This window comes from Manis javanica, chromosome 7 (genome assembly GCF_040802235.1).
Source record: "Manis javanica isolate MJ-LG chromosome 7, MJ_LKY, whole genome shotgun sequence".
NCBI classification, from domain to species: Eukaryota; Metazoa; Chordata; class Mammalia; order Pholidota; family Manidae; genus Manis; species Manis javanica.
Genome location: NC_133162.1, coordinates 11,838,180 through 11,848,893, shown reverse-complemented (window position 1 = coordinate 11,848,893; position 10,714 = coordinate 11,838,180). Strand labels below are relative to the sequence as shown.

Here is a 10,714-nt window from a genome sequence, read left to right as displayed (position 1 = left end):
TGTCTGGCTGAGCAAGTTATTTGACCTCTTGAAGCCTCAGTTTCCTCATCTGCCAATTAAGGATGATAGACAGGACCACCCTGCTAAAAGCATGGAGAGTGTTTAGCAAGGATCAGATCAAATAACGTTAGCTATTATTCTTGTTCATCATTTCTAAACCTTTTTTTTTGCAAAATAAGCTTTATAAAACAATAAAACATACTTAAAGAAAAAATTACTTATACACTTGTAATCAAACATTTTCCATGCTCCATTCCATGCATATATAATTTTACAAAGTTGTAAACTTCGCATATTTAAATTTTTGTATCCTGGGTTTTTTCTTGCAGCTTTGGATCAAAAATACTTTACTACATTGTTTTAATTTTCATATAATCATTCTCAAAAGCTGTGTAACATTCGATCATGTTAATTTACCATAATTTGTTTAACTGTTTCCACATTGCTAATCATTTGGATTATTTTCATAGACATAATTTATGACTATGTCATTTGTATTTTTTAATCCATTTATAATCCTAGCCCTCTTCACATTTCTACTCTGTAAAGTAACATTTCCTTTAATTTGTCTAAAATGTAACTGGATCCAGTTTCAAAGGGCCCCTTCCCTCTAGCACTCGCCATCTCTCTGGACCTCAGATAAAGGCTGTAAGCAAAGGCAGGAGAATAAAGAAAACCTCTTTGCCTTTTCCAGGCTCTGGGAGTAGAATTTCCTGTCTTTTACGTGCGCAGGGCATGACCTGACCACAGTCCCATGTTGCTGAGCGTGGCCCCATTTGACTTTGTGTACCAGGGGGCTAGTCTTTGCCTGACCCAGCCATGCTCACCATTTGACTTCACCCCTAGATGAGGCTGATCAACCCAGAGAGGTGGCCCACCCAACCTGAGCCTGGGATGCATGAGGCAGCCAGGTGCAAAGAAATAAGAGGAGTTGATTCTTTCTTTCTTTCTGGAACTTGAATGCCAAGTAAATGAGTCAAACTCAGTAAGAACCACAACACCAACATTTCCTGCCTAAGCTCTTACAGCAAAGGTGACAGGATGTGTGTGATTACATATGTGTGGTTACATGATTACATGTGTAAGATTATACCACCCACCTCGAGAGGAAACTTCTCTTTTCCTGGCTTTGAAGAGAAGCAACAAGATCTTAAGGAAGGTACATGTGGCATGGAGCCAAGGGCAACCTGCAACCAACAGCCAGAAAGAAACTGAGGTCCTCGGTCCACTAACCAGCAAGATCTAAATGCTTCCAACAAGCATATGAGTTTGGAAGCAGAGCCTTCCCCAGGCAAACCTAGGCCAAGACTGCAGCTGCAACCTGCGCGTCGACTGCAGGTTTGCAAGGCCTGGAAGCAGAGGGCCTGGCTAAACCTGACCCATGGACTCCTGATGCACGGGAACCGCGAGATGAGGAACGTGTGTTATTTTAAGCCACTGAATTTTTGGTGATATTGTTTTACAGCAATAGAAAAAAAATACTGTTGATAGAGAGAGATGGTTCACATAAGTCAGAATTAGAGATGTGCAGAAGCTAGGAGTAAGCAGAAACTCAAAGTGGAGAAGGACTCACAGAGTAGAGAACAGAGGCAGCAGCAGGCAGAGAGGAAAGGAACTTGTAAGAAGCTCAGTTTAGTTAGTGGTGGGGCACTTGAGCCAGTATCTGAACACCTCCTCTGAGGATCCTGGGTTTCAGCGCTGTCCAGTAGGGTACCCACTAGCCACCTTACATCTAAGGTTAAATTAATTAAGATTTAAAGTAATGACATTTAAGTGTAATTAAGATTAAATAAAGTTAAAAACTCAGTTCCTCAGACATGCTAGCCACAGTCTAAGTGCCCAATAACCACATATGGCTAATGGCTACCAAATTAGTAGAGAAGAGAAAACTTCCATTATTCCAGAATGTTCTACTGGCCAGTGTTGCTCCAGGGGTTCCTGGGGCTATGTGAATCAGTTCTGGTGTCTAAGAGGCTCTGCTCTGCCACCACTACTGCCTTCCCTGCCTGACACTCACTCTTTTTCTGGTGTGCTGAGCATACAGACCTGAGGTAATGTCCAATATTTTGACATCTTTCCTACCTAGAGGACCTTCAGTGACAACAATTACCATTCCATCACATCCAACACACCAACCCTCATGAGCCTTCCTTTCCTATTACCCAGGCCATTCTTGCATCTCCCCACCTGCCCTCCATCCCTTGGGGCATTCTACATATCAGTGAATTTTTCTTCCTTTCCAGCATCTTGGGAATGAACCTGGGGAGAAATTGTTGCACTGTCTGACAGGCAGCATTTCTTCCTTGACATGGGTCCCATGGCTCTGACTGAGTTACTGGGTTTGCTTTCCCTGTTGACCTTTGCCCCACCAAACATGGTTAGCTCATTAACCATTTTGCTATTACTGTACCTTTAAATCAGTCACCAGAAAACATATTCCCTTGCCACTGTAGGTGTCTGGCATAAAACTTTATTTCTCCCTTAGCTCAGGTAACAGGATATTAAAATATTTGTAAGCATGCTGAAAAGTTCAACTGTCAAAAATAGTGATTTTGTGTCAAGTTCAAAATGAAATAGACAGTCCCAGAAGGACGATTCTGAAGAATCTGCTTTTGTCAGACTTGGTGGGGAAGGGGAGGGAAATGCAATGAGTAAGAGCCGTGGTGTGAAAGGGCTGAGGGGCAGTGAACAGGGGAAGGTCTGCATTTGATAGGGCTGGATTTTCACATCCAACTCGTATGTAATTCACACATAGTAACTCATAGAAAGTAAAATAGCGGGTGATGGCTCGAGTGGCCCATAAGCCAAGGGGATTTACTGTCTAATTGTCCACCACTAAACGTTCCATTTCCAACTTAGCTCCACTCAGGAAGAGAAGTAAGATGTAAGAAATGAGAAATAAGAGGTGAGGAAGAGGGAGAAGTAGAGGGGCCGCTGAATAAGGAGCAATGGGAAATGAACCTCGTTCAGCACATGTGCTCAGCCCTTCCGTCGCCTCCGGGTGGTGAGGGGTGAGGTCCTGTGGACATGGTCTCAGTCTTGCGCACTCTCCATCTAGAGCCAGGCATGTGCCAGGAGTCTAAAAATGCTTTGTGTCAACAGATGTATACTCAGATATTAAAGACCAACATTGATATAAGCCCCCATATACTCCCAGATTTTCTATTCCTACAGAAAGTCTCCGGATCGTTCCTCCCATCTGCAACATGACTTCCCTCTTTGCAGGCAACACACCCCAGAAATTAAAGAACATGAGTTTGGAAGCCAGTCTTTGGTTCAAGCCTGACTGTGCAATTTACTAGCTATGGTCCTTGGGCAAGTGATCGCACTGTGCTCATCCTCATTTCCTCATCAGTAAAACACAGACGTAATAATTCCTCCCTCACAGGATTTATGAAAATTAAATGAGGAAATTTAAGATAGCTCTTCATATACACTGGGTCAACAAATACTGATGGTTGCAATTGTTGAGGTCATTGTTATTGTCAAGATCACCATCGTTGTTGTTATTCCTATTTTTCAAAATCCAATAGAAGCAGCATCTCCCCCTAACAAATCATCCCTGTCTTTCCTGGGCCACACGTAAAATCCCCTCTTCCAACCATAGCAGTTTTGTCTGAATCAAAATTTTTGCTTGTGTTTACCTTTATAACACAAATCATAGTTTGAAATAATACATTTTTTTGTATATTATATTACACTGTAAATGTTCTTTTACTGGTTCATTGTCTGTCTTGTATCTCTTTAATAGAAGAGTCCTCTCTGTCTTGTTCTTCTCTTGGATCAAATCACTCCACTTACACGCAGTTTTACACAGGGTCAGTATCACCTCAGATGGCTGGGAGTCCAGGCAGCATGGCTGGACCGAGAGCTCAGGGCTCTCGGACCCTTTACCTCTCGGCTCTAACTTGCCTTTTCCTTGCTCTGTCCTCAGATACTTTCTCTCTCCATTTAGGTAGCATGGTCCCTAGCCGGCCCAAGGACAGAGGGAAAAGTTTTTGATGAAACCTCTGGGGAAAGGACCTATGGTGGACTCTGACAGGCCCGTCTGAAGTCACATGATCACGCGTGAACCAATCACGAGTGGCTATGGGTGAGTGACATATTCTGATTGGCTAGTCAAGGACAGACGCCCACCCTTACAAGCAGGAGAGTGGAGTCAGCCTCAACCAAAGAAAGTAGGGGAACAGCATATGAGCAGATGAAAAGCAATAATAAGCACCACTCTGCTGTATCCACATGCCTAGCAAGGAGCACTCACAACGTAGGGGCTCTGTAGATCTCTTGAGGATGAATTAGTAATTTATGTGCCCACTTCTTGCCTCCCTGAGGCCTGAAGAGACAAGGACATGAAAACTGAGGCAAGATCCATCCCAGGAGCCAAGGCTTGTTCCCATACCCAACGGCAGCATGCTTCTGAGTAAGTTCCTTTCTCCCCTCTGAATATGCTTTTCCCTATAAAACAACATAGAAAATACTTCCGCTGTATCTCTCAGGTTTGATATGAGGATTAGGTTGGATGATGTATATAAATGGCCTCTGAAAGTATAATAGTATGCAAATGGGTGTTGCTAATGAGTCTGGAAGCCAGCTATGTCTGGGAAGTGCCTTCAAGACTCGGCACATTTCTATACATGTAGCATGTGGTGGCAGTAAGACCCTCCACACTTCTTTCTCTTAATATCTGTGTAGTATTTATATGGATGTTTTAGCTAAAGAAAGAGAATAATAAGGTGTGACTGTGCATGGTATGTAAGTGTGTGAGAAAGTGAGTGTGTGTATGTGTGAGTGTGTGTTTTAAACCAAGATTTAACTAAACCTCAGGGGTTTTCAATCTGTTTTCCTAATAAAGTTTACTCAGAAACATCGGATTGGCAGTGACTGTCGAGAGACCCCAGGGCTCTTTGTGTAAATTGAAAAGACTCCTGTGCTTGCTCCTGTTTTTATTATGGGAATCACACTAAATGTGATAATTTTTGTGAAGCGTGTTTGCTGTCAACTTCTAATTGTGCTTGTTCGTAAGCAGCTCAATGGGAACGAATTGTCTCAATCCATCTGTGATTAGTCACCAAACATAGAAATCTTCCCATCAGACCTGAAATAGAAAAAACCACACCTTCAGTAATTTCAGGTCGAGCAAATGCTGGATTCACAGACTCTCAGAGGGAAATTGATGTCAGAATGTTCTCTCCCCACAGTTGCCTCTCACAATTCAAAGCTGTGTGTGATTTTAAGTTTGATTTGGGACTGCATTCTCCACAGCCCGAATCCACGTTTTCCACATGCTAGGTACTCAGGTGTGTATTGGGACCAGACTTTCTGACCTGTGCTTAACAGCCATTATTTTGAACTCAGAATTAAGTTGACTGTTAAGACCACACACGTACTTGGTTTTATTTTGTTTTATATAAATTCCCTCACAGTGAAAGTAAAATTGTCCTCCCAGAAAAATTCTCATTGAGGACTTTCTCTAAATTTAGAAGTAGGGAAAAAAAACCTCAGGGGACATTTACTCCGAACTTGATTTAATCAGTGAGAACACTGAGGCATGGATAAATTAAGTTCACACATCCTGTTCTAAGGCACAGTGCTAAGCACATAGTACGGGCTTAATAAATCCTTGCTAATGTGAATTGAGTTGAACTTCAGCCTGCCATTACTGGTTAGCATAGTTGGTGATTTGCAATGAAAAGAATACTGGGGTCAAATTTGGCACCGTATTGTTGACATTGCAGTAACAAGATAAAACTGATGGCCACAGCGCGGCCCTTCACTAAATGCACAAGGCAGGCAGGGTGTGGCTCTCCAGTGAGTCTAGACCTGGCTTCTGACATTGCAGCTGGGCCTGGAATTAACCAGATGTTGTGCAGAGGCTGGAGAATAAGGGGAGGCTTCTGAACCCAGACCTTCCCATGAGATCTAGAAAATTTCCTCAAAGGGATCTCCCACCTGGGGTCTTCTGACCCCCTGCACCCAATATTTCCTATTTACCCATGACTTTGCTCTGCTGTTCCATCAGAAATGCTGATTCTCTTTCCCACTCGCCCCCATCCACCTCATCATGTCCAGACATCCAGACCCAGACCATAGCCATCTTCTCCCTGCAAGCCCCGCAGGGGCCAGACTTCATATAATTATCCATACAACCCTATAAATACAGATTACCCCTTTACAGATAAGAAAACTGAGATGGAGGTAAATTAATTACCCCAAGTCAGGCAACCTGAAAGAGACAAAACAGTTGTCAGCCACTTGGTCAGATCCCAACGTCTGTGGTCATGATCTCGCTCAAGACCTGGCTCAGCTCGGGCAGGTCATCTTAGAAGACTAATGTTGGAAGACTCTCACTTCATGGTGTCTTGGCTTATCTGAGTTTGGAATTGAGGTTCATACGCAGTCTCAAAGCAGGGCATCTGCTTAGAGCCAAAGAGCCCATTCGGTCCTTCGGGCCGAGGCCACAATGTCATTACCTTATGGGAGCAAGGCCCAGAGCTGAATCGAACCTGCAGAGATGAATCTGCTGGCTGGGAGCATGTACTGGTGTGCAAAGGGCATGAGTCACTGAGGCTTCCCCACCTCGGTGCTCTGCACATTCCCCATCGTGTCAGTTATTATTTATGGAGTGTTTAGGGCCACTGTGTGGCAGGAGTCCCATTTTGGCAGCCTAAGCTGGACCCTCAGTAGGATTCAGACATGTCCAGGCATTCAGGAAGGGCTATGAGGCAGGCCTGCCCAGGGTCTGCTTGCCTGAGGGGCCAGGAGCCTGTGGGAAAGGATGCACCCCAAGGGAGAGCACGTGCGGGTACCTAAGCTTGGGTTGGTGGGGGAGAGGGGAATGTGAGCACAGCCCCGTGTGTCGTGGGTCCCTCTGCTTTCCTCCCACCCTCAGTCACCAGGTGCTCATGCTGAGTTCAAGGCAGAGAGCAACTCAGTAAAAGAGCAAATGGAAGCAAAAAAACTTGTTCACTAAAATATCCATGAGTAGGTGAGGGCCCAGCATGGTGCCCCACTGCCGAGCCCCCCGGGGGGCATTGCTGCTTCACTGTCACAGAGCGTGACAGCCAGCTTGGCGAGCAAACAGTGAGTCTCTGCTCCGGTCATAAGGAGGATGTGCCTGCAGCTGACTCTGAACAGCTGCCCCTACTGAACATATTATCACCACCCCCCTTTTTCATACATCTTTGTGTCAAAGTTTTTATTTTATATATATATTTGTATTTTTCTTTAACCATACTTTCACAATGTTGTTGTTGGCTTTACGCATGGAGCCTGCCCACCGACCAGCAGCCCCTTTTGGAGAGGGGTCAGCCCAGTGTGATGGGCGCCTGTCATTTAACAGTGCCTGGGATTCAGAGGACCACTTGGCCCGAGGCTTCTTGGGGGTCAAGCCTGAGCCCATGTCCCCTCCAAACCCCTGTCTTTTCAGTCGTTCAGCAGTTTCCCCCCCCAAGAGGCCTTTCCCTTGGTGAAAGGTGCCAACAATCCTACTCGGGGTAAATAGGATTCCTCTTCTTTCTGCTTCCTTAATGAATTGCTGGTAATTATGGAATTGGTTTTAATGTCATTTTAAGACTTTAAGGATTCTGTAATATCATTTTCTTTTTTACCTTTTCCAGGCCCTTCTGATTACATAATTATAAGCAATTGCTAGAAGTAGAAGCCCTGGGAAAATACAAAAATGCCACGCTGTTACATGCCACTGAGCCTTCACTCACGCGCTCCCCTGGAATGGTAATAGGAGCTGACATTAGCCGAGCACACACTCCGTGCCACGCACTATGCCAAATGTGTCCCAACACCCTTATGAAATGGATACTGTTATGGGCCTCGTGTTATAGATCGGGGAAACCGAGACACAGAGGTATGAATGACTGGCCCAAGTTCACACACTTGGAACACAACCCAAAGCCTGTCTGCCTGACACCAAAACTCAGCCTTGACCCTTCCAACAAACTGCTTCCAGACTGAATGTCCTTCATTCCCACCTCCTTCTCCGTCTGTTGAATTTCTATTCAGCCTTCAGAACCCTGGTCCGGCATCATGTCCTTCCTAACTCACACAGTGGAGGTAACCTCTCCCTCTGGGCCACTTTGGCACTGTACATACAATTTTTTTTTCTTTTTTTTGGTCATTAGAGTTATTTGCCATTGTGTCTTCCTTTCACATGGGACCATAAATGCCTCCAGGTTAGGGAGCATATGTCTTAACGACTCTTTGTATCTCTCATGTGCCTGGGACATAACAGATGCTCAATGCGTGTTGATCAACCACTTATTTGAAGAAAGGAGTCACAAAGAAACACTATATGGTTATTTTAGGGAACATGGGACTCTTACATATCCTCATCCCTTTTAACATTTCTACAATATGAAGCACGCAACAGAGTATTATTTTAAAAGGCTTTATAATCCCAATCTGAGACCAAGTTTCCCTTGTTCTTTTTTTCCATAGACCTACCATTTAGAACAGGAGGTGGCTTCTAAGTTTGGTGACCATGCTCCTTGTCTGTCACCAGCTCCTCTTTGTTCCGTCATGCACCATTCCCTTTCCCTCTCGGCGCTCTCTGCAAGCAGTTAAATAAAAATAAATCCAAGCGTGCCACGAAGACAACAGACTCTAATTGCTGTTTTTCATTCAAGCTTAACGATTCTCTCCTTACAGCTAACCCATAATTACCGTTCAGAGTTCAGCACATTCATTCACTAATACTGAAGGGTGCATTCTTTCCCTTGCATATCTAATTTAAATGGTCTTTTGTAAATGGTAGCTACAACATGGTGACAAGATAGTCATAAGCTCAGATTTCTGTTGTTGTTAAGTACAAATATTTTGATAAGTGCAGCTAACATGAGATATTTCCTCTTAGCTGGATATGATACACATTGAAGTATGACATTGGTACCATCTGTTCTTCATCATAAATATAAATGAAGTGATAATGAGCAAAATGTGATAAGGACTATCAGGATGATTGCACTCCAGTGGTTTAATTTGGATCTTCATTAATCTAAAAATAAAACAATCTACAAATGACAAATGAACACATTTTTACTGATGCTGTGCAAGTATCTTTTAGGCTATTGACTATGTTCTTGCCACTTAAAATGAAAAGTGAATAATGCAAAAGCAATTTTTTTTTAAGCTTCCATTGAGTTCTCTGTTCAAATCATTAACACACAATGCCCAAGGGTCTGTATTAAATCCCAGCATGGCTGGTGGTGGTGAAACAGAAGCAAAAAATACCTCAGCCCAGACGCTTCCTCACTGTGTGACCTTGGCCAAGTTACTTCACCTCTCTGCGCCTCCATCACCTTCCCTCCCAAGGCTGCAGTGAGCACTTTGAGCCAGTCCAAGGTTGGTGCCCAACATTATGCTTGGGCCCACGCAGCACTCAGTAAATAGACCTTGAGCTATAGCAGGTGTTTATTAAGTACTTAGATGATGCACACATAAAATACCATTTATCCCTCACCATTTTTCTCCATTTCACACATGAAGAAATTGAGGCATAGAGAGATAAGCAATGCGCCAGACAGCACACAGATAGCTCTGTGGGCTCATCCAGCACAGGGGCCAGTCATTCCCTCCTATAGCTCATAACCCCCTGTGTTAGAATAGTCAATATCTTGGCCCGGCTCTCCCAATGGACTTTAAGTTCCAGGGTATATGTCATGCCAAACAGGTACCCATGAATGAATAAACAAGTGAACAAGTGTGTGCCTAAGGTCACACAGAGGCCATACACCATGGTGGTAAAGTGCACCCTTGCAAGCAGGCCGCCTGCTGCGTTTCTGGCTTTCCATTCTATGCTAGCTGGGCATCCCTGGACAAGTAGCTTAACTCCTCTGGGCCTCTGTTTCATTACCATAGAGATACCTGCAACCACCTCATTTCCTTGAATTGTTATGAACATTAAATGAGTTATGATGTGTAGTCTTACCTGTCAGGCATGTAGCAAGAGACCAGTAAAGAGTAGTGGTTATTCCTATAACATCCTCATTCTCAAAGCTGTGCCAGGCAGAACTCTCCAAGCCCTGGGGTTCTCCGGCCTTAAAGTCCACACACTAGCCTTGCTATGAAAAAATCATCAAAATTGTAAGCCTAGAAAAAAATGAAATGACTTAATTAAAACATTGGGAAAATACAAATTTATGAAATTGAACTTGACCTTGATGATACTGGGGAGAAGAAAGGAAGAGCCTATCCCTGCTTTTCATCCAGCCTACCCTGCAGGTTCTTGGGGAGGCCAAGCAATGGTAAGGCATGGCCTAAAAAGGGCTCTAACCTGAGTGGGACCTGTTCTTCTGACCTTGTCCTTTCCACCAAAAATCCTTCTTCTCACCTGAGGCTGGGGAGTCCAGTGTGTAGTGAGGAGATTGTCTGGGCCAAGCCACATGTGCTGTACTGCTTGCTCTGGGCAGGACCCCAGGGAGCTCTCAGCCATAGCTAGCCACCCTAAAAGGGATGTAATCAGTTGGGACAGGCCAAATCCACTTTGTAGTTTAAAAACCAAGCCCAAAGACATATCTTCCAATCATCTTCAACCCTGGCATTCCTGAATCTGGGAAGCAGTGACTCCTCTCCAGGTCTGGCGCATGTTCTGTTCCCAGGCATCCCTTGCTGATCCCTGCTCTGGGCCTTTGCTCATGCCTAGCCCTCACCCTCGGGTTCCTTCCTGCTTCTTCCCAACTTCATTGGCCTCTTCCATTTTCCA

At 44.3% G+C, this 10,714-nt stretch overlaps 1 long non-coding RNA gene across 1 annotated transcript; it reads right to left on the bottom strand.

The window, feature by feature from the left end:
• Positions 1-4,870: 4,870 nt before the first annotated feature.
• LOC108394483 (uncharacterized) lies at positions 4,871-10,408 on the bottom strand. Its single transcript, XR_001852450.3, has 3 exons — positions 9,941-10,408; positions 8,458-8,563; positions 4,871-5,095 (listed from the first exon to the last, which is right to left on the bottom strand). It is a non-coding gene; the product is annotated as an uncharacterized lncRNA (long non-coding RNA).
• Between the last annotated feature and the right edge of the window lie 306 nt (positions 10,409-10,714).